At 45.7% G+C, this 23,269-nt stretch overlaps 1 protein-coding gene across 2 annotated transcripts in view; it reads right to left on the minus strand.

Annotated features, from left to right (window-relative positions):
• CTNNBL1 (catenin beta like 1) overlaps positions 1–23,269 on the minus strand; it is a 289,982-nt gene that overhangs the window by 255,565 nt on the left and 11,148 nt on the right. The window lies entirely within an intron of this gene.

Raw genomic sequence — 23,269 nt, forward strand, 5'->3', positions numbered from 1 at the left:
TCAGGAATTTTCATGAGAATAATCCTAATTTCTATTCACTCTTTGTGTCAAGTCCCATGCTGCATAGGCATCAACAGTCACTGTCCTTAACAAGCCTCAGCATCTCATGACAGAGCTAAATATCCAAAAAATAAAAGCACCACCCCAGCATAGAGATGCAATAATCAAAAATATCCTGGATACCCTCAGGAAAGGAAGTGATCCTCCTCCTGGGAATGGAGGGAGAAGGATGAAGAGTAGAAGGTGTGTGTGTAATTAAGGAGGAGTTCTGAGGGTGGGTTATGTGGGTTATGAGGCTCTGAGGTTAGCAGTATAGACTCTGGAGTTAAGACTGCACTGGCATCCTGATGTGCTGTGTGATTTTGAGGAACTTGCTTGTCTTCTTTGAAATTCCACTGACTTTTAGAGAGCCGTTAATAGGACTTCCACTTGGAGAGCTGTGTCAAGTGACTAAGGCATGCAAAGTGCTTGATACATAAGGTTAGCTGATGGGAAGAGTGCTAAGTGTTTGCCTAGAAGACAAGGTGGGAGCAAATGGTCCGGGCAGTGGTATCCACACCTATCCATGGGGTGAGCTTTAGGAAATAGGAACCACTGCGAGACACTGGATCTTAGTGTGCATGGCAGGAGGTGCTGAGAGAAGAGGCTCTGAAAAGGTATGGAAGGCCAGGAACTTGTACCCAAGCCTGAGAGCAATGGGGAGCCATGGAAGGGCCTTGAGCAGGAGTGGCAAGGTCAGATTTAGTGTGAGAAAGACTCCACTGATAGTGACTGGGAACAAAATCAAAATGCTGAGGTTGGAAGGTTCAAGCTGGAATCCAAACCCTGGTCTCCCAGCTTAAAAGCCCCTGCACATTTTCAGCAGGATTTCAAAACCTTTGTGAAATCCAAAGTCCAATTTTCCTGAAGAGCCCAGGTACTGTAGGGTTGCTGTCTCAACTCTGGGGAGCAGAGGCATCCAACTTCGGGCTGAGAGCAGAAGGTGTGTGTAATTAAGGGGGAGTTTCGAGGTGGGTGATGGGATGCTTTCATGAGTGAGAGTCTGGCTAGGGGGAAGGGCAGGGCAGCTCACAGGGGCCCTTCCAGTTGGTCAAGCATTCCTCCCTCCAAGGAGCCATGGCTGTCAGGCGTGTACGAATTGTGCTCCTGGCTGCCTCAACTCACATCCCTCAGGTAGCGCAGACGCCGTGAAGAGACTGGAAATTGAATGCAAAATCAAAATACAGCAAACAAATGGATGCAAGTCACTTGGGGCCAATAATAACCACCTCTGGCCTCTGAAGCCAGGGAAGTTCCAAGAAGTTGAGCTGGCCTAACCAAGAAGGAATGCTAGACTGGACACCCCTGCCCCAACCCTCTATGGGCCCCAGGTCTCCTCCCAGTAACCTACCTTACTGGAGGATCCCCTAGATCACCTAGTTGAGCCCCTCAGGGTACAGTCAGAGGAAACTGAGCCTTGGAAAGAAAAGACAGGTGAAGCCTAAGGACACAGAAAACTGGAGCCCTAGTGCCAGGCAGATCAGGATTTTGATCTGGCTCCTCCACTTTCTAGCACACATTACCTCAGCAGGTAGTCAGAACCCCAGTTTCTTCATCAGACAAATGGGGAGGAGAAGGCCCTTCTCACAATTTGGGTGGGCATATCACAGGTAGTACTGAGTGTGGAAGGTGAGCTAGGCAAACAAAGACACAGAACTTGCATTGTTGTGGGGAGACAGACATTGAATAATCACTCTGATTTGTGATCATTCATTACAAACAGAGGGCTCTGAAGGGAAGGAACATGGCTCTAGGAGTGTGTAACACAGGGACATAAATGCTGGACCTAGGTGGTCAGGGAGGACTTCCTGGAGGAGGTGGTGCTTGGACTGAGATCTGGAGGGAGGAAGGAAGAGAGACACAGAGACAAAAGCAGGGGGAGAGGTGGAGGTACAGAACCAGAGCATGGGAAAGGCAGAGTCAAAGGAAGAGAGTGAGAAAAGATAAGCAAAGAGAAAAAAGCAAAAATGAAAAAGCAAGGTAGAGAGAAGCAGTCAGGCTCAGCCAGCTGGACAGACTAATGGAGAAGGGAGAGGTGACTGGGAAAGTAGGAGCTGAGAGACACAGAGCTAAAGAACAAGGGAGGGTGAGAGGGAAGAGAGAGACCACAAATGACTCCAAACTCCCCACCCACTGCTGCCTGGACTTTCATCTCTGACACAAGAACTTGAACTCCCCTGGAGGGAAGCGCAGGGCGTTTAGGCTGGAGCTGAATAATGCATTTCACGTGCTAGGGCTATTTCATCTTTGCCTTTGTAAACTGAGATTCCGGAGCAGTGGGTGGCTACAGCCTGCAGGTTGTAGGATGGGCAGGGAGAGCTGAGAAGGGCTGCTGTTGCAGAGAGGTAAGGCTAGGACTGGCAAGCCAGGCCTCCAGGACAGAAAAAGGGCTGAGTTTCCTCCTCCCACCACACCCCCAGGGAGTACCTGGTCGGGATTTTCAGCTGGTAATGAGTTCCTGCCAAAGAGTCAGCAGTCAACTAAGGTGCTGATGGTTAGGCAGAGTGTTAACTGTTAATGAAGGTGTTGATTGCTAACTAGGATGTGTTCATTGTCAACTGAGGTGTGTGTCAAATAGCGTATTTGCAGTTTACTAGGGTATTAATTGTTAATAAAGATGGTTGCTATTCACTAATAAAGAGTATTCACTATTAATTAGTGTTCAACAAATCAGGTTTTTGTCAAATAGAATGTTTGCCCTTAACTGTGTTAACAGTTAATGAAGGTTTTGACTATTAACGAGGTTGTTCTGCATCAGCTATTTGTGAATAGGGTGTTTGCTCTGGCACCAGTTTTGGTGCCTCAGTTTACATATCCCTCCTCCTCCTCACCACCTCATGTCTCCTCCCCTCAGGCTTGGGTTCCTAGGTAGCCACAACACCCCCTGACCCATCCAGAATTGGCCCCACAGACAGTTCCACCCAACAACCTGGTCCTGATCTTACTGGAACGCCAAGGTAGAAAATAGAACACTTCCTGCAGCGGCCTACATTTTGGAGGGGATCATTTGAAATGCAGGCATATGCTACATAACACTCGGAGAACTCAGGAACTTGCTGGACAATATTTGTCAAGTCATTCCCTCTCTGGTCTTCGAGTGTAAAGTGGGGTTTGGACCAGCACTACTGGAGGGTCTGGCCAGCTTCAGTTTTTAGGGCTAATGTTCAAGGCCCATTTCACAGATACAGTAACAAAAGGCCAGGGAGGTGACTCTGTCCTGTGTTCTCCAGCCCTTCACCATTCATGTTTCCTCCAACCAGGTACCCCCAGACCCAGAGAGCCTCTCCCAGCCCCAGGGTGACAGTGGTGAAAGGCTAGACTCAGCAGTTGCCAGCTCTCCTCACTGGTCAGAGAACCATCTATTGTGAGTGGAGGATGCTAGGTTTGGGCAGACACGTCTTTGCCTGCATTTGCAAATACACTCAAATATACGCACTTCTACAACACACCCCACAACTTCACACCCACGTACACATGCACCATACACAGCACACAGATGGTCTTGCAGACACTCACAAACACTCCAGGACACCCTGCACCCACACATGCCCTGTTCCTGGCACATTGCACACCCTACTCTGTAGCCATGACATGCCCCTGCTGAAATAAGTTGATGGTTCCCCAGGGCTCTAGGGACAAAGACCAAACCCAGAAAAGCCCTGCCCCCTGCCTACTCCAACTCCCTCTACCCCACACTCCTCTCACACACATCAGCCTCACAGTCTCTTGAGGCCACCCAGGCCTTGAGACATGCTGCCCCCTTCTTGAATACAAGGCCCTCTCCACTGCTACTCTGCTCAAAGGCCTCTTCTCTGGGAAGCCCCTGTCCAACTCAGGTCTCCCTGGAATCGCCAAGTAGAACCATAATGACTAGTTACATGTGTGATATTTTCCTCTTGTCTCTATTAAGCCGGCAGCTCCCTGAGGCGATGCCAGTCTGGCTCCTTCATATCACCAGTGCCTGACCCAGCAAAGACGAGGGGAGAGGTAGAGGTGGCTTGGAGGGGGCACTTGAAACGGCACATGCATTTATGCCATGAATGATGTGTGAGCGGATAAAGGGATGAATGGAGGGTGGCCAAGTGCTCATATTACAAAGCCAGGGAAAGAGGAACATGCACACACACAGCATTTGCTGGAATCAAATCCCTTATTCCTCTGATTAGGTGACCCAGAGAAGTGATGTGACCACTCTGAGCCTCAGTTTCCCCATTTGTAATATTGGGATATATAAATAAGCCTAGAAATAAGTAGGGAATGGCAGTGTCCCCAGACTTGGTCCTGACCCAGGAGGCTGCCCATTCCATTTCATAAACTCAGCCTGAGCACTGCCTCTCCTCAGCTAGAGGCAGAGCTCACATCTGGCACCTCAGCTGGTGCCTCCTGGCCAGGCAGAGAGAACAGCTGTGGTAGTCAGCGCTCACAGTGGGCCACCTTGGACCAAATGCTTGATGGGCACTTTCTTATTTATTTCTCTCAACAGCACCATGAGGTAACATGTGTCATATTCATCCCCATTTTACAGAGAAAAAGATTGAGGCTCAGAACCTGCCTAGGATGTTTGGGGGAAGGGACAGAGGACCCTGTGTGAACCCCTCTCTGCAACCCTACTTGTACTGTATTTCTTTCTCTCCTTCTCTCTCCCTTTCTCTCTCAATTACCTTTCTCTTCATCCCAGTAGATAAATCTCTCAAAGCCTTCTTTCTCTCACCTCCCAACAGCTGCACCCCTGCTGCTCAGATTTCTCCCACTTCTGGCTACCCTTCCTGCCCCCACCAGCTGCCAACTTCCCTTCCTCCCACTAGAGAAAAAAGGGAGTGGTTCAGGCCTCCCTGTGGCCTGGACTCCCTGACTCTGCCATTCCTTGACTGTGTGACGCAGGCACATTGAGCTTCCTGTTCCCATCTGCAGAGCTGGGGCGACAATGAAATGACCTGGGGTTGCAGGTAAGAGTAAACGAGCAGGGCCTCCCCGGTGGCGCAGCGGTTGAGCTCTGGGTTGCGAAGCTGCCCGCAGCCTCTGCAGTGCCTGTTCGTTTGTTCCCTGGCTGCTGGCAAGGGTCCCACAAAAAAAAAAAAAAAAAAAAGTAAACCAGCAAACACAAGTAGGGTGGGCACTGTTGGTGCCCACTTGGACCCCTTTAACTTGTGATGTGTATCTAAACATCAGCTCCCTTCGGGTTTGTTGCTAATAAGCAAATCTTATTCAGAGGCCTGACCTCGGACTACAGTGCACCTGAAATGTCAGAGGGGATGTGGGGGTGCCCCTGGAGTGGCTCCCAGCCAATAACTGACAGCTGCAGGGGGTTAAACCCAGCTCTTCTGTTTGCAAGTGGGATGAACTCTGAGTCACTTTACATGCCAGAGCTGCCCAGGAGATCAGGCTGCTGCCTCCCAGTCCCCTTACCTGGGCACACCTTTATAACCAATATCCTGCACGGGAATCTTTATCTCCTGGTCTGATTCTGGGGTCCCCAACTTCAGCAACAGTGTGCACCTGACTCAGAGTACAGACTCAATCCATTTTAGCTCCTATTATCTTACTTCTTGACAGCCAGAAACAAACATCTTTGTCTCTCTAGGTCCTGATTTCCTCATCTGTAAAATGGGCACAATGTCACCTGTGTTCATAAATCTTCATTGAATAACTGAGTGAAGAAACAGACATATGTCCCACTTTAACTGAGGTGTGGTCCCAGCTGGAAGGGCAGTTTCTCCCCACTGGGTCACCCCCACCTCCCAACTGCCCTCCAGTCCCAGAAACTAGGAATTCCCACCTCTGCCCCTCCACGCTTTCCTGGCCCAGAGGAGGAAAAACAGCCCTCTGTGTCCCTCCCCTATAAGCAGGAAAGCTTCCCATCACACTCTAGACATTAAGTTGAGGTCAGCACAGCCCTTTTCCTACTTAACAACTGCCCTTTTTCTACTTAACAACAAGGGCCAATTTCAGAGGCCTGGGCCACCATTCCCCCTCAGGAGGTGCCGGATTTTGTCAGATTAGAAGAATCCACTGTTACATTTTTCAGGAATCTTGAGAACTGGTTGTTAAACTGTCAGTGACTTGAATGCCAAGATGGGAATATTTATACCATGGAAATTGACAAATGCTACAAATCCTAGATTCTTAGAGTCCTGGATATTAGATTTGGAGAATCTCAGCTAGTGAGATCACATATCATTCTGTTGTTGAATTTCCAAGGTTCCACCACTTGCCACTCAATATGCCAAAAGAATTGAGAGACAAAAGTTGGTGGGAGGAGAAAGGTTTACCCTGTGACTAGTAACCTGAGATGATGGAATAATGTAACAAAGACCACCTCATCTCACTAAGGGCTTGGGGCTGATTATAAAGGGTCATGGGCCAGAGAAGGAGGGTTGAGGCCAGAAGCAAAAATGATTTGCTAATCTCTTCCAAGTGGTCCATGTTCTCTGGGGCATGCTCCTTTCTTGTAAAGATGAGCTGATGAGTCTTTGCGGTCAGCTGCTCTACTTTGAAACTGCTGCTTGAGAAGCAATGATAATCATGAAGGTAGTGGTTGGCTAGCAAAATGTTTCTTTGCTCCCACTTTCAACTCAGGAATTTGATTCTAGAGTTAGCAGGTGAGCAAATATTCCAACCTGGTATCATCAAAATTCCTCTCCTAAATCTTTGGGGGTGGGGGAAAGACCCCATGTTGGGGGCCCAGCCATGCTCTATAAGCCCAGGGGTGAAACACATCTCTGCCTTTTCAGGGGAACAGATGAAGCACTTGGTGTGAGTTTAGGGCTGTGTATAGTAAAACATGCATCTTTAAAGGTGCCATTTCACTTAAGTTGGGGTAAGATGCTCAGACTCACCATGAGAGATATCTAGAAGGCAAAGCCACGTATTTTTCATTTCATGATACATATAGAAACCCCAAACTACTCTTTCTCTCCCTCTTTCTCCTTCTTCTTTTTCTCTTTCCCTCCTCTCCCTGGTTTACTCTCCTCCACCCACACCAGTCATAGTTAAAGTTCTATATCCCCTTCACATAGGAAGTAAAAATCATAGAAATTTGGACCTCACAGCCAGGTTCTGTTACATGCTGAGATCTCCCTTGCAGCAACTGCATGCCTCCCCACTGCCCCCCGCCAAAAAAAAAAAAAAATAGTAAACTTGACCTCTGCGTTCCTTCAGGCAGTGAGTTCACCATCATGCAAGACAGTCAAGTCACTTCTGATCACCTTTGATTTTATTGTTAGACCAAAATGGACCTTCCCACATTTCTGATTATTGACAAACGTCACAAAGTTCTTCCCCCACAGGAGCTGGTACACAGAGGAACTGGCCAGGGGGCCCAAAGGTACCCTGTGAGGATAGAAATAAGGCTCGGGCACTCTGAGGAGGACTAGTATTCTAGGGAGCCTGACTACACCCTTGACCCCAACATTGCATCAAATTTTTGAGTATTCATGGACCCCTAAAGTTCTATGACCCACTTCAACAGATGAGAAATTTGCAGCCCAGAGACAGGAGGGACTTCCTATGGTCAAGGTCACACAGCACCTCAGACTCCAAGTCAAGAAGTAAATTCACATCTTACGCCTCTAACCCTGTGGACTCCCCCGTTTCAGACCTCCGTTCCCAGCCAAACGGAGACAAGCCTAGAGCAGAGATCTGAAGCAGACGCCCCACCCCCCCATCCCCGGGGTTGGGGTTGGGAGGCGGGTTACGTCTGCATGGCAACCCCGACCAGCCAGAGCCATGGGAGACCTTGGTGAGTCCCCAGGCCACTGAAGGGGGCGGACAGCTGGGCCCGGTGATGGGTGGTTTTAATATTTAAACACAGTTTGCCGCTGCACAGCCAAAGGCAATAGCAGCTGCCTCCTTTTTCTTCTCCTTCCTCTCCTTCCTTTCTTCCCTTTTTTTTAAATCTTTAATGTCTCCCGCCAGCAGCCAGTGGGGGAGGCGTTGTTCAAGACTCATATTTCAAAGGGTTGCCACAGCTGGAGGGATTTTCAGAGCATTTCGAGCCAATCCATTGTGTATAAATATATAGATATATATATATAGGTTTCATTATCCCCTTCAGGGCTGCCAGAGAATATATTCTTTTAATATGTATAATATATTTGAGCTGCTACATGACTCGTGGTGGGGGGGCCTGGGGGGAGGGTGGCCCATAACTGACATTTCAGAGGCATTTCCAGGGACTGAGAAGAGCTGACTTTGGGTAAGGGGAGGGGTTCGTTCAGCAGAGACTGGCCTTTGGAGTCCAGTCGCCAGGAGGGTAAGGGGGCTGAAGCACAACCCCTACCTTGGGCCTGGATCCAGCACTGATATTTAGTCCTTTGAGATGGTTCTTCTGATCCTTTTGGGTATCCATAGCTTTCCATTGTTAAGTGGTATTCAGCTATAACAAAGGACTTAGGGGCACCATTTCCTGGATCTGCTGCAGCCAAGGAAGTTTGAAGCCACATACCAGGCCAATTGACCTTGGACAAGCAGCATAAACTCTCTGAACCTTAATACCTTCATCTGTAAAAGGAGATCTCCAGCCTACTTTGCAGGGTGAAAGCAGAGAGTGCCAAGGAGCGCTCACAACTGGGGATGTGAGCCAGTTATGGGGTTTGGGGTAAGAGGGTGAAGGAGGCTTCCTTGGAGAAGTAACACTGTGTTGACCCCAGAGAAAGGTCAGGGAAGGAAAATGGTCCAAGTACCTTCCAAGTGATACCGGAATTGTCAGGCCTAGTCTCTCAGCCAGTCCTGCACTGTCCCTGAAACTGCCTAATAACCCTAGCTTGCCCTGTGTCTCACAAGCATGCCAAAGCAAGGGGCATCATGGGCATGTGAGACCCACTAGAGGACCAGGTACAAAAGGAGCTGGGCTACACTCAGGGAGCAGTCTTAGCTTGGAGGGAGCCCTGGGCCCAAGTGGCCCACAGGGGCTCAAGCCTTCCCTCCTTTTCCTTCAGCAAGTGGCCAGTGCCAATACTGCAGCCTCTGTGTGCTGTTTTGCTTGCTTGGTGCTCTGGGTGCATCTCCTAGCCACTTCCCACAAAGCAAAATAATGTCTTCCCTGGCGGGGAAGAAATGAGGTCAAAATAAAAAAGGTGACTTGTTTTTCTTGGCATCTGACTCTCCAGCAGCCTCTGCTCATTTGTCTCTCTCAGGGTTCTCTTTGACTCCCCTTCCGTCACCTCGGTCTGGTCACCTAGAAGAGGAGGGCAAAGAGGTCCCCAGTATTCTGGTGGGAATAGAAACTGAGGTCTGGGACAAGGGCTCCCACATAGGGGTTCAGACCAGCTGACTCAGCACCACCTGAGAGCTTCTGAGTCAATGGATTTCAGCACCAGGAGTCACATTTCCCAATGGTTCGGGGTGATATTGAAGCCAGGCAACTTTGGGGGCCTTAATTCTTGAGTTTAGAGTTTAGAAACACAACCCGGCCCCAAAGGCAGGAGGATACAGAGGATTGGGATCCCTATATTTCTACCAGCAGTTAAATCCTGTGACCCTTGTAACTTGCTTTTCTCATGCTCTTCTCCATCACTGTAAAGGACACTTCCAACCACCTAATTTTTAAAGACAGCATCCTGGATTCGTCCCATCCCTACCTCTCACCTAAAAGCAAGATCCGTCAACCCTCCTTTTAAATATATCCAGAATCCACCACCTTCATGCCTACCAGTCAGCTCTGAGCCATCAGGGTCTCTCCCCTGAGTTATTACAACAGCTTCCTTTCTGGTCTTCAGGCTTCTGCTCGTGCCCTGCCCCAGCCCTTCTCCACCCAGCGGCCAAAGGATCTTCTAAAACTATGAATCTGATCATTTTCCTTGCCCTAATTCACCCTTTTCTCTTGCCTTGCCTTTGCATGGCTGGTTCTATCTCATCTTTCAGCTCCTAGTTTAAAGGCTGCCTCATTAGAGGGCCCTCCCTGACAGTTCCCAGAGTAGCCTCCCCCTCCTCAGTTATCTTCATCTCTGCCCTTTCTTGGTTTCCTTCACAGCATTTATCACAATTTGTAATTATTTGTTTGTTGCTTACTAGTTTGACAGTTTGCCTCCAAGCTCTAGACAGCAAGATCCCTGGACTCAGAGCCTCATTTTTCTGCTTACTGTTCTATCCCCACGACCAACACAATGCCTGGCACACAGGAGGTGCTCAATATAAATTTCTGGAGGAACAGAGGGGTGATATCTGATTAACCCAACCCAACATTTTAAATCAGGCTGCTTAGGTCATGAAAATGCACTCTCTTGGGTCAGATGACATCCCATTAGCCGAGTAAGCACTGTCCTGGGATGAACAGGGTGGTTTCTTCCCAAAGGGGAACTGTCTGGGCAGGTTAAGGATAGAGTCCCCAGGACCCCGTCCCAGATGCCTCTTAGGCCTCCAACCTGCCTAGGATGGAGCAGAAAGAACTGGAGAGAACTGGAGGTTCCACTTGCCTCCATTCCAGTTTGACAGACGAGTAAACAGGCCTTCAGCTTCTCCCTCATATTAGGGACAAGTCCCCCAACCTTATTCTGCAGACCTCACCCGTGGGCCCACAGACTTCCCAGCAGCTAAGAAAGATCGCTAAGGAGACTGAACAGACACTAAGTGCAACTCCCTGCCTGGAAGTAAGTCTGAGCAGTCCAACTAGAGATTAGTGCTCCTATCCTATTTCCTGCAGAACTTCTCCCCTCCCACGAAGTCTGGAGAGAGTTGTGGTGTCCTGGGATTTGGGACTAGAGTTTAGGAAATCTGAGTAGCTTCTGCCCCCCTTTTTGGGCCTCAGTTTCCCCTTCTGAGCAAGGGGGGGGGCGTTGAGATGAAGGTAGTCTCCTGAGCCTTTGAGTGTGATCTCTGGTGGGGGTCTCCCATCTACCTGAAGCCGCCCACTGCGGATGCCACGACGCTTCTCCGCGGAGCGCTGGCGCCCCCTGCTGGAGTGAGGTAGGGGGCGGCGCAGCTCGGAGTCCAGAGATCTGCAGAACCAAGGGCCAGGAACCAGAGATGGGGAGAGATTCAGACAAATAGAGTCACAAATACTCGCCAGCCTGACATTATAGATCCATCCTAAAACACGGACACAATACCACCCAGACTTCTCCCATAGTCCCAGGAGTCCAGGAGGGCAAGGAACAGCTGGTGGTGAAGGTGTGGACACAGCTTGGACACTTGGAGTATCCAAAGCATGTGTGTCCTGCAGGCCCATCACAGTGTGTGTATGGGGAGAGGAGGAGAGGCTGCATAAAGACCCCTTGAAGAAATGACACCCAGTCACCCAGTGGCAGGAAAGTGCCAGATAGATACAAGAGGCAGACTCCGTGGAGGAGAAGCCAAGACTCCACTGCCACTCTCCGGTAACCCTAGGGAAAATCCAGCTGTAGGTTTGGAGACCCGACAATCCCTCACTCTGTGTGTGTTGTTACTCTGCAGGCTCAGAGAGTGTGCAGGTCCTCCAAGGGCCACAGCAGGAACCTGCTGCTGGGAAGATCCAGAAGCCTGCAGAGCCCTAGCTTAAAGCTTTTCTGCTGGAAATCAGCTTTCTGCCTTTTCATATTTCAGTGTGGACTGCTGAGCACTGGACAATTACAAGTGCTTGCCCAGCACGGTGCATATCCAATGGTGAACGAAGTCCCTGCCCTCATGAAGCTTAGTGGGCTTGATGGACCATAAAAAAATAAAGCAAGCAAGAGATATCATGCCAGTTGATAATCCAGCAATTCTACTGCTAGGTATACCCAGGAGAAATGGAAACATATGTCCATACAGCCCTGCACAGACTCACACATAACTGTTCTTGGTAGCTTTAGTCCTGATAGCTGAAAACTAGACACAGCTCATCTCGACAGGCATCTCAAAAAACATGCTGAGCAAAAGAAATGCAACACAAAGGTGTACATGCTGAATTACTCCATGTGTGAGAAATTCTAGAAACAGAAAAGCTAAGCTATGTCACAGAAAACAGATCAGTAAGCACCTGGGGCAGGGAAGGAGCCCCAGTGATGGAATCTTAGAATGACAGAAATGTTAATTCAGGGGTGGTTACTGAGCTACAGGTATTTGTCAAAACTCATCAAACTGTATACTTTAAATGAGTGCATTGTATAGGGTGTAAATTATACCTCTACTATGTTGTTTTAAAAAAGTTATAACTTAATCCCTTAAGAGGCCCTGGCGGCACAAGGGATTAAGATGCAACCTATGAAGCTGGCCGCAGACTCTGCAGCACAAGTTCGATCCCCAGCCAGGGAGCAACCCACATGGAACAGCAGACCTCTCCTGACTTGCCCGCTGCTCCCCTCAGTAGTGTATTTCAGTGGATCTGCCTGTTCTGTTCCCCACTCTGTCTCTGGTGAGTCCTCTCACCCCCCATAATTCTGGCCTGTACCCCAGATCTTGTATGTATAAATACATACATCTTTAAAAAAATTAAAAAAATAAAAAGGAAACTTCACAAAATACTTTTGTGAAATCTCAAGTTTGAGGTCCCACGTCAAATTATCCAGGCAGCCTCTCAGCCCTCCCAGTAGCACTGCGGCCACACTAAGGTTTGGAATCAACCCACTCTCCTTAGATTGGAAATTTCATCATAAAAACCTCTTTCATATAGAACTCCACTTGCAACTCCAGACTAGTATCCATCCAACACACACACACACACACACACACACACACACACACACAGAGAGAGAGAGAGAGAGAGAGAGAGAGAGAGAGAGAGAGAGAAGAGAGAGAGAGAGCCAGAGGAGCACTTATCTGCTTCCAAACTTTTAGCTTTGCTGTTCTTTCTGCCTGACATTTTCCCCACATCTTTATGTCTGTGGTGCTCTCCTACTCATCCTTCAAAGCCCAACTCAAGTGGCACTTGCTCTCTAGTTGTATTCCCACTCTGGGCTCCCAGAAGAATTAATTTCTCCCTTATCTGGCTTCCCACACCCTTCTCCTTACCTATCTGTCAGAGTATGAAGCATCTTCTGCCATAGATGCCACCCTCTGTATCTGGCTGAGTGCTTATTTTGAAAAGCAAGGCCTAGGATGTCTTATTCATAAAGTATCTGACAAAAATTTAAGGAGTACCTGCTATATGCCAAGCACAGTAAAAAGTATGTTAGATACAGCCATGGGCAAGACAGACCCAATGTCTGTCTCCTGAATTTCACAGCCTGCAGGGCAAGACTGACCCTACATATGTAGACAAACAAGTATATAATTTCCAAATTGTGTTTAAGTGCTATTAAGAAAGCACCCTGGATGTTCTGAGAAAGAATAATGGGGAATCATTTTGGAAGAACAGGAATAGAAGACCTCTATGAGAAAGTGACACTTGAGCTGAGTCCCGAGGCATGGGAAGGAGCCAGCAAGATGAAAGGCTGGGGACAGCATTGCAGGCAGAAAGAAGTCTGTGCAATGTCTGATGTGGAAAAGCAGCTTTTTTCAAAGAAAACAGAAACTAGAGTAGTTGTGGCAGCGCAGTCAGGAGAGCAGGTAGGTGAGTTTTCAGTAATGGCAATGGCCTGATGACACAGGGTGTAGCAGACACTAAAAGGGTCTTAGCCATCAGCACCCCCACACCCTGATGGCTTCCTGTGTCTCTGTGTGAGGAATCATCTGCCCACAGTGCTGAGCTTGGCTGAATGCAGAGAACAAGCCAGAAGCACTAATCCCAAGGGGTGAGCCTTTGTCAGTGAGGATCAGAATTTAGAGGATAAATTCCCCCTCTTTGGCGGGGACCAGGATGAGGTGAAGAAGGAAGACACTGGGGCATGAGATTGGAAGCACTCATTCTCAGGGTTGTGCCAGTGTAATCAGCAGGGAGTAGCAAGGGGACATAGCTGAAATGACCAGAAAAGGGTGTTCCTCCTTCTTGGAAGCCTCTTGGGATCTAAAATGTCCCAGAAAGGGCCTCCCCGGTGGCGCAGTGGTTGAGTGCTGGGTTGTGAAGCTGCCCGCGGCCTTTGCAGCACCGGTTCGATCCCTGGCTGCTCCCCGGCCACCAGAGGAGGGTCCCACATGGCGCGCAGACCTCTCCTGCCGCCCGCTGCTCCCCTCAGCAGTGTACTTCGGTCCTTCTGCCTGCTCTGCTCCCCGCTCTGGCTCTGGTGAATTCTCTCACCCTCCCGTGCTTCTGACTGTACCCAGTGCATGTATAAACAAAAACAAACAAACAAATAAATAAGTAAAACATGCCTCTATTTAAATAAATAAATAAATAAACGAATGAATAAATAAATAAATAAATAAATAAATAAAATGTCCCAGAAAGACCTTAAACAATTAAAAACGAGGCTGGGCAGGTGAAGGGGATTCAGATGCCAACTAAAAAACATGGATTTAATTTCCGGTAATTTAGAGCAGGGGAGGATTAGGTCAAGGTAAGGTGAGGTAGAAAGGGTAGAGAGGAGGTGCGGGGCTTGGGGTCTAAGTGTGAAGTGAGCTGAGAGAGGGAGAAGGGCCCATTTGGGGATAGGTTGGAGGGTAATTGGGGTTGGTCATACAGGAATTACTCTGAGTTGGCTTCTCTAGGATGTCAAACTTCTAGACTACTGAGATTTTTTTTTTCGTATATCATGTACTATTTATCATTCTAATTTATTGAATACCCTTTGTTATTCAAATTAATGACTACTACATACCTACCAGAATGGTTAAAATATAAAATGGACAATTTGTAAATGTTAGAAAAGACAGGGAATAATGGGGGCTCTCCCATGTAGCAGGTGGGAATGTCAAATGGTTCAACCCTTGACCCAATTTCGGTGCAAACGTTTCAACAGTCTCTAACAAAATCAAACATGCACTTACCACATGCTCTGCCCATTTCAAGCCCATTTCTTATCTCCAGGAGAAATGAAAACAAATGTCCAAATTGGAAAGAACCCAAATGCTCACCAACAGAAGACTACATAGACAAATTGTGGTATATCCATAAAATAAAATACTTCTTAGCAATAAAAAGGAATGAATTGTTGCCACATTCAGTAACATAGATGAATCTCAAAAACATTATTGCAATGAAAAATGTCAGACACAAAAGATTACATGTGATACTATTCCAGCCATTAAAATTCTAAAACAGGTAAAACTAATCTATGTTGATACAAATCAGAATACAGTGGTTAGCTCCTTGAGAGAGTAGGTAGAATGAGAAGGGATATAGGAAAGATTTCTGTGATGCTGAGAAGTTTTCATATCCTGATTTGACTGGTGACTATTCAAATGTGTATAATTAAAAAGTTGCTGGGCCTCTCTGGTGGCGCAGCGGTTGAGCGCTGGGTTGCGAAGCTACCTGCAGCCTCTGCAGCGCTTGAGCGCTGGGTTGTGAAGCTACCTGCAGCCTCTGCAGCGCCGGTTCGATCCCCAGTCGCCGGGCGAGGGTCCCACATGGCGCGCAGACCTCTCCTGCAGCCCGCTGCTCCCCTCAGCAGTGTACTTCGTCGGTCTGCTTGTTCTGTTCCCCACTCTGACTCTGGTGAATTCTCTCACCCTCCTGTGCTTCTGACTGTACCCAGTGCTTGTATGTATAAATAAATAAATAAATAAATAAATCTTTAAAAAAAAAAAAAAACCCTATTCTCATATCCCCATACCGTCCCCAACGCCCGACCCATCCATAACTCCCAGGATCCCCCGATCTGTTCTCAATGTCTATAATTTCATCATTTCACAAATTTTATTTACAAAATCATGTAGTATGTCACCTTTGGGGGTTGTTTCTTTTTTTCACTCAGCATAATTCTCTGGGATTCACCCAAGTTGCTGCATACATCCATAGTTAGTTGCTTTTCATTGCTGAGTAGTATTCCATGACATGTATGTACCACAGTTTATTTAATATTAACCTATTGAAGGACATCCAGATTGTTTCTAGTTTGGGGCTGTTACTAATAAAGCTGTTATGCATAAGTTTTTGTGTGAACATATGTAAGGGCAGGACCGGACACGGTGCAGGTTTTCTGATCCCATGCAGACTGGGTAAAGGAGTCAGAGTCCTCAGTGGTTTTGCAGGCTTTTATTGGGTTCAGCGGGTATATGGCAGGCAGGGGTGCTGGCTGGGGGGCTGGGAGGCTGGCAGGCCTCCCAGCCCCCAGCAAGTCTTCACTCTATCTGGGCTCTCTGGTGATCTCGGCTTCTGCTTCGGCTTCTGCTTCGGCTTCTACTGCTGCTACTGGTGCTGCTGGCGTCCCCCCGTGACGCCGCCCCTAAAAGCACAGTCTTAACTCAGCTGAATCCCATCTACCTATGCCCACACCCTATTCCAGGTGCCCGCATCAGGCATGCATTCAGGACAAGGATCCATCATCTATCCTAATGGTGGAGGGCAGAAAAGCCTGACATTTTCTTTACCCTACAACATACATTTCCATTTCTCTAAGATAAATGCCCATGAGCGCAATTGTTAGTTCATATGGTAATGACAAGTTTAATGTTTATTTTCTTAATACTAAACATGTTTACCAGAGTGGCTATATCATTTTCTATTCCCACTTGCAGTGTATGAGTGATCAAGTCTCTCTACTATTCTTTATTTTAAACACTTGGATAGGTGCATAGTGTTATCTCATTGTGATTTTAATTTGCATTTCCCTAGTGGTTAATGATGTTGAACATCGTCCCATGTGCGTATTTGCCATCTGTGTATCCTCAGTGAAATGTCTGCTAATGTCTTTGTCCATTTTTTGATTGAATTGTTTTTTGTTTTTTTTTTTTTACTTTTGAGTTTTGAGAGAGTTCTTTTTTTAATGAGGTATAATTGACATATAACGCTACATTACTCTCAGGTGTACAACATAATGATTTGATATTTGTATACATTGCAAAATGATCAGCACAACAAGTTTAGTTAACATCTGTCACCGCATGTAACTACAAAAAATGTTTTCCTTGTGTTGAGAACTTTTAAGATCTATTCTCTTAGCAACTTTCAAATATTCAATAGTTTTATTAACTATCGTTACCATGCTCTAACATTTTATTTTATAACAGGAAGTTTACCCTTTTCACATATTTTTCCCACCACCTACTGGCAACCACTGGTCTGTTCTCAGTATGTATGAGCTTACTTTAATTGGTTGTACAAACTTCTATTTCTACCAACAGTGCATGAGGGCTCCCTTTTCTCTACATCCTTGCCAATACCTGTTAGTATTGCTTGTCTTTTTGGTAAAAACATGAATAAACAATATCAGAAATGAAACAGGAGAACTTACCACAAATGGCACAGAACTAGAAAAGATCAAAAGAGATTATTATGAACAACTATATGCCAATACATTCAATGATCCTGAAGAAAAGGACAAATTTCTAGAACAATATAATCTACCAACACTAAATCAGAAAGAAAGAGTTGAATAAACTAGTCACAATTGTGGAAACTGAAACAGTAAAATCAAGTCTCCCTAAAAACAAAACCCCAGGTCTAGCTGACTTTACAAGCAAATTCTAACAAACCTGTAAAGAACAACTTAAACCTAAACCCAACTTGCTCAAATTATTTCTAAAAATCCCACTGTGGTCAAGTGGGAATACCTCAGGGATACAAGGATGGTTTAATATATGTAAATCACTCATGTGATACATTATATCAACAAAAATAAAGATCAAAATCATACCAAATCGATGCAGAGAAAGCATTCAATAAGGTCAGCAACCATTTATGATTAAAAACTCTGAACAAGATAGGAAGGAACCTGCCTCAATAAAGCCATATATACAACCAATATAATACATAATACTTAATAGTAAAAAACTTAACACCTTCCCTTTAAGACTAGGAACAAGAAGAGGGGGCCTACTGTCAGTCTATTTAATTTAGAATTAGGGGTTCTGGGTGGAGCAATCAGACAGCAAGAAATAAAGGAAACCAAGCTGGAAAAGAAGTGAAACTATCATTATTTGCAGAGAATATGATACTATATATAGAAAATCCTAAAGAGTCCACCAAAAAGCTTTTGGAAACAATAAATAATACAGCAAAGTGGGGCCTCCCCAGTGGCGCAGCGGTTGAGCGCTGGGTTGCAAAGCTGCCCGCAGCCTCTGCGGCGCCGGTTCGATCCCTGGCTGCTCCACGGCCATCGGAGGAGGGTCCCGCATGGCGCGCAGACCTCTCCTGCCGCCCGCTGCTCCCCTCAGCAGTGTACCTCAGTCCTTCTGCCTGCTCTGCTCCCCACCCTGGCTCTGGTGAATTCTCTCACCCTCCCGCGCTTCTGACTGTACCCAGTGCTTGTATAAATAAATAAATAATCTTTAAAAAAAAAATTTAAAAAAAAAAATACAGCAAAGTGATAGGTTACAAAATCAACATACAAAAACCTGATGCATCTTTATATAAAATGACCAAGAAGACTAAGAAATTAAGAAAATAATTTCATAACTACACAGACAATTCACTAAAGAGGATATCCAGAAGGTCAAGAGGTACATGGAAAGATGTTCATCATTGTTTTTCATAAGGTACCCCTGAGAATGGTACCTTTTAAATGACCCCCAACTACAAGCTGGAGAGGATGTAGAGAAAGAGGACCCCGATCACACTGCGGGTGGGAATGTAAGCAGGTGCATCTGTTTGGGAAAGCCATCTGAATTTACCTTAAAACACTAAAAATGCAAACTATGGTGCAGCAATTTCACTCTAGGGCATCTATGCAAAGAAACCACCAACTAAAAAAATTATATGTGCCACAATACTTATTGCAGCATTATTTAAAATAACTGGGACATGGAAACAATCTAAATGCTCACTGAAGTGGTATAGGGCATCCCTGGTGATCTAAAGTCTCAGGGAGCTCACCACTACCGCCTGTCATATGGAGCAGCAGACCTCTCCTCTCCTGCTGCTCCCCTCAGCAGTGTATTTCAGTAAATCTGACTGTTCTGCTCCCCACTCTGTCTCTCGTAAATTTGTCTCACCCCCTGCATCTCTGGCCTACACCCCAGTTCTTCTACACACAAAAAATTAAAAATTAGGGGCCTCCCCGGTGGCGCAGCGGTTGAGCGCTGGGTTGCGAAGCTGCCCGCGGCCTCTGCGGCGCCGGTTCCATCCCCGGCTGCTCCCCGGCCACCAGAGGAGGGTCCCACATGGCGAGCAGACCTCTCCTGCCGCCCGCTGCTCCCCTCAGCAGTGTACCTCGGTCCTTCTGCCTGTTCTGCTCCCCGCTCTGGCTCTGGTGAATTCTCTCACCCTCCCGTGCTTCTGACTGTACCCAGTGCATGTATAAACAAAAACAAACAAACAAACAAACAAATAAAAAACATGCCTCTATAAAAAAAATAAATAAATAAAAAGCAGAGTGACATAAATTAGCAGATACTTTAAAAAAAATTAAAAATTAAAAAAAAAAAGATGTGTTATTGCTTCACAATGGAATACTATTCAGCCATCCAGTTAGATGGCTGTAAATGCTGACATTTACAGCAAAATGGAAGGTGTTTGAGGAAATTATAGGAGGCAAAACAAGTCAAAATGACAAAGACAAATATTGAACACTTATATGGTAGATGATATGACAAAGCAAAATACTACAAAAAATAGCAGACACTAATAAAAATAAATTTTCTGAGGCTAAGAAGTGGGGGCGGCAGGGGGAGAAGAAAAGGTCAAGGGGTATAAGAGTCGGTGGTGGAAAAAAAAAAAAGTTTTAGGTCCTGTAATAGAGGGCTGTTAGCTTTTGGCCTGTGGGAATGAAATCAGCCTAACATGTCTTTATCTAACGCTGATAAAGAAGGTAAACTGAACCAAAAAAAGAAGTAAAAGGTTGCGAAAATTTAAAGAGGCCAACAACTAAAATATTCTGCAAAATAGTCATGTATTTTTTCAGCACCTCAAAATACATAGTTCTATTAATGGATATTACTGAATAAAATTGCAATCTGTAGATTTAATCAGGTGGGGCACTACTATGCATATCTTGAGAAAAAGCCTTTTCTAATACTTGAGACTTTAAGAGAAGTCTTAGAGATATAAAGCCCATTAAAATTGGTATTGTTTATATCTTTGTCAAGTGTTATGTTGAGAATCACCTATTTCTAGAGTTAAAATTTAAAGGCAAGGAAAGTATGGTCATTTATTTCTCATTAGACTAAACTATAAAATGAGAAAAACTGATGAGGTCAATTTCTCCTTTTATGGATAATGCTTTTGCTATCAAGCCTAAGAACTCTGCCTAGCTCTAGAGTGTGAAGATTTTCTCCTTTGCTTTCTTTTTGCTAAAAGTTTTATAGTTTTATATTTTATAGTCAAATCTGTGGCCCATTTTGAGTTATCTTTCATATATATGAGATTTAGGTTGATTTTTTTTTAACACATGGAAGTCCAATGGTTCCCACACACTGTGTTGAAAAAACTATCTTTCCTCCCTTAAATTGCTTTTGCATCTTTGTAAAAAATAAGCTGGACATGTTTGTGTAGGTCTACTTTTGGGTTCTGTAGTTTTTTCCATTGATCTATGTATCTACCTTCTGCCAGTACCACACAGCCTACATTTCTATAGCTATGTATTAAGCCTTAATATTAGGTAAAGTAATTCTTTCCACTTTATCCTTCTGATTTATGATTGTCTTACTCTTCCAGGGTTTGTACCTTCTATATAAAATTTAGAATAAGCTTAGTTGTGTCTACAAAAAAAAAAGTCTTTAAAGGATTTTGACAGGAATTGCACTAAACTAATAGATTTGAGACCTGACAACTTCACTATGTTGAGTCTTTCAACCCATCAACACAGTATCCATTTATTTAAGTGTTCTTTGATTTCCCTCATCAATATTTTGTAATTTCTAGCATACAGATACCATACATACTGTACTGTTTGTACCCTTTGTAGTTCAATGTTGCTGGAGAAACTGCAGATGGTATTATTTTTATTTTTGGTTTCCACATTTTGTACATGGTTTACAGAAACAAAAAAATTACTTGATCTTAAATTTTTTTAATGTTGGATTTCATTTCTAATTAAGATATAGAAAGCTACATGAGACTATTGCTCTCATCCTATCAATGAGAAAAAGACAACTTATATATAAAAGCAAAACTTTTCTTGAGCCCATTGGAGAACTAAGGTCACAAGGCAACCAAGTGAATTGAATTCTAAAGGGTAACAAGCCCCATAGGGAAGAGACAGAACCTGTTAGGGGGAAAAGGATGTCCTAAAGCTAATCCCATACAGGCTTTGTGGACTCCACCCCCACCCCAGGCCAAAGCCAAAGACACTGGGAACTCCAAATCCCATCACCACCAAAGGGAAGGTGGCTGGGACCTGAGGGTGGGGTTAAGCAGCCAGGTTGATATAAGGCAGACACGTGGGCTTTGGAGGGGTCCCCCATTTTGGCTCTCCACCAGCTAGCAGCGTCTAGCCAGCTCTGAGAGTGCCTTTGGGTTTCCAGGTCGGCGGATCAGGTAGGAAGCATTAAAGACTTTATTTCCCTATTTTCTCCCTGAGTTGTACATTTTCCTTATTTCCTTTCCCCTTGTAAATAAACCTTTTATTAACCTTTTGTGTATGCCTGTAGTGGAGTATTAATAAGTCCTTTTTAAGCGCGCGGATGAGGACCCACAGCCAGGCAACCCGCTCAATATCGGGGCTGCCCTATAACAAACCCACAGATGGCAGAACCCAGGAAAAGGAGGTAATGATACCGGAATTGTCAGGCCTAGTCTCCCAGCCAGGAACGGATTCCAGGCTGCAGGGCAGCGCTGAGCCCCAGCCACTAGACCCCCACGGGTTGGTGTCTCACGAAGCCGCAGCAGGAACTTCGCAGACGCTCAGGCAAGCAAGCGAGAAGAGGCAGTTTGTTTAGAGAAAGAAAAAGTTTATTGAGGAGAAAAAGAACAGAAATAAAGGCCAGGGAACCAGGCCTGGGAGGGGCAAGGAAGCCAAAGTAGAGTCGTGTCTTAGGGAATATATACCTTTTTTCCCTCATTATTCTAAAGCTGCCCCAGTCTTTTTGTGATTGGTCAGTTCTCGGCTGTCTCACTCAATTTGCTACTGAGTGGGGATCTTCACATTCCTTATCTAACAGGTTTCTTTTTCCCCATTTGTTGCATCTTTAAATTTATGGCCCAGTCTTCTGGATGGGCATCCCTGCATTGAAGTTAAACAGCTGCCCTTTTAATGTGACCATAAATTAAATCACTCTCCATTTCTCCAATCTCCGCCTCCCTTTATCACCTGAAGGAAACCAGGACCAGCATTAACAATGTTGTCCTTGGTCCTGGCATGTTTGTTTTTCCTAATGGAATTGGTTATATTTCTTTGGTTGTCCTTATCTCTGAAGCCTCCCTAAATTCTTCAGAGGTCCCCTCCTGCACTGTCCCTAAAACTGCCTAATAACCCTAACTTGCCCTGTCTCAGTACCATCATAAATGCAAGTAAAAAGAAAAACAGCTAAGATTTTCATTCTTAAAGGCTGAGTGTAGGCTCTTGTGACATTTAAAATTCTAGGAACCTCCAGACACAAGAGGAGTTTACACTCTCCTTGCAAATTCTTTTCTACAGGCCTCCATTAGATAGAAAACTGAGAGTAGGATAGAAGACCCTATAGGGCCTTTGTCGCTGGTACTGGAGCACCAAACTCCACTCATTTGGACAAGTGAAAACAGTAAGCTGCTGGAGGACGAGCAGGAAACACTCCCTGGCCTTGGGCTCAGGCAAAGTTCCATAGCTTCTGGCAAAGGGGTTGAAGCCAAGGTCATTTGCCCCTAGGGGAGGGGTGACCAAACTGCCACTGAGGAAGAGGTATTTACTCCACTCCCTATTCTCAACAAACTTTTATTATTTATATCTTTTTTACATAATGAAGAAACACTTCAAGAAATATCTGGCACCATGAGGAAAGATGATGGTCCTTAACACAGTTTTTGTGCTAAATGAAAAGCAACAGCAGGGGGACAGGAAAACCTGCTCAAGTCCAGGATTCTGCACTGATATAAAACAGAGATCACCAGCCACTGCCCAATATTCCACCCACGTGTGACAGAGTTGGGCTGCTATGAGGGAAGAGACAGGAAGGCCAGGGAAGTCTACTTCAAGGTCCAGCCACACATTACACCCCTACAACTTAGACCTGGCCAGGAGCAAGCAGCCTGTATCGAAGCCTCACACTGAGTAGCCGACATAGCAGACTACTTCTAGGGGAGGATTAAGCACTGGCAAGAGATCCTCTTCATGGCACAAGTGTGCGGGGTCTGCTGAAAGGTGAGCGTGGAAGAGGGACAGAAAAATTCTCTGGCAGTCCAGCCTCACACTAAGCACAAGGAAGTAACAAGCACAACTGGAGGAAATTA

This window comes from Talpa occidentalis, unplaced genomic scaffold, assembly GCF_014898055.3.
Source record: "Talpa occidentalis isolate TD23 unplaced genomic scaffold, MPIMG_talOcc4v2.1 talOcc4.10, whole genome shotgun sequence".
Lineage (NCBI taxonomy): Eukaryota > Metazoa > Chordata > Mammalia > Eulipotyphla > Talpidae > Talpa > Talpa occidentalis.